The sequence below is a fragment of the Babylonia areolata genome, chromosome 20 (assembly GCF_041734735.1).
Source record: "Babylonia areolata isolate BAREFJ2019XMU chromosome 20, ASM4173473v1, whole genome shotgun sequence".
Lineage (NCBI taxonomy): Eukaryota > Metazoa > Mollusca > Gastropoda > Neogastropoda > Buccinidae > Babylonia > Babylonia areolata.
Window position 1 is genome coordinate 38,625,307 of NC_134895.1, and position 1,051 is coordinate 38,626,357.

Consider the following 1,051-nt stretch of genomic DNA (forward strand, 5'->3'; position numbering starts at 1 on the left):
CACACTGCAGCATGCGCAAGGTCTCAGACCCGAAAACGGGGTATGGCTACCTGAACAGCGGATGGGGACGGCAGAAAAATGGTCAGACACGTCAATAAAATCCCACCCGCAAAAAATGACTGACTTGAACGTGTGAGCTGCAAGCCACGGACAGAAAGGATGGTTGCTTTCCTGTCGTTATGACTCATTTATCTGTGTTGTTGTATTAAGCTGACGGGCGCAACAGCCGAATGGTTAAAGCGTTGGACTTTCAATCTGAGGGTCCCGGGTTCGAATCTCGGTAACGGCGCCTGGTGGGTAAAGGGTGGAGAATTTTCCGATCTCCCAGGTCAACATTATGTGCAAACCTGCTAGTGCCTGAACCCCCTTTGTGTGTATACGCTAGCAAAAGATCAAATACGCATATTTGAATATTAGAGATCCTGTAATCCATGTCAGGGTCGGTGGGTTATGGAAACAAGAACATACCCAGCATTCACACCCCCGAAAACGGGGTATAGCTGCATACATGGCGGGGTAAAAATGGTCATACACGTAAAAGCCCACTCGTGTACATACGAGTGAACGTGGGAGTTGCAGCCCACGAACGAAGGAGAAGAAGAAGAAGAATTTTATCATTTTTCAGATATCTATTTATCTTATTATATTTTCCCTCAAGGCCTGACTAAGTGCTTTAATTGCTGGGTGGGTCGCTAAGCCGAAACTTATTTCCCTTTCCCAACCCCTCCTAACTAATGACACTCCCACACAATCACACTAACAAAAACAAGATAATACAGAACCACAGATAAAAGAAACAAATATTTTTATACTCAAACAGCCAGTTGTAATGAAAGCAAAGAAAATATACAAACATATATATAAACAACTGATCCTCACGCACACACACACACACACGCGCGCGCGCAAGCACGCGCTCGCACACACCACAAATCACGAAATAAAGTCAGACATGGCGCTGACACCAACGATGGTTGAATCGCTGACGACGTCAATGAAGACTGAAGTGAAGACAACAACGACGAAGATGCAGCGAAGACGCCGACGATGA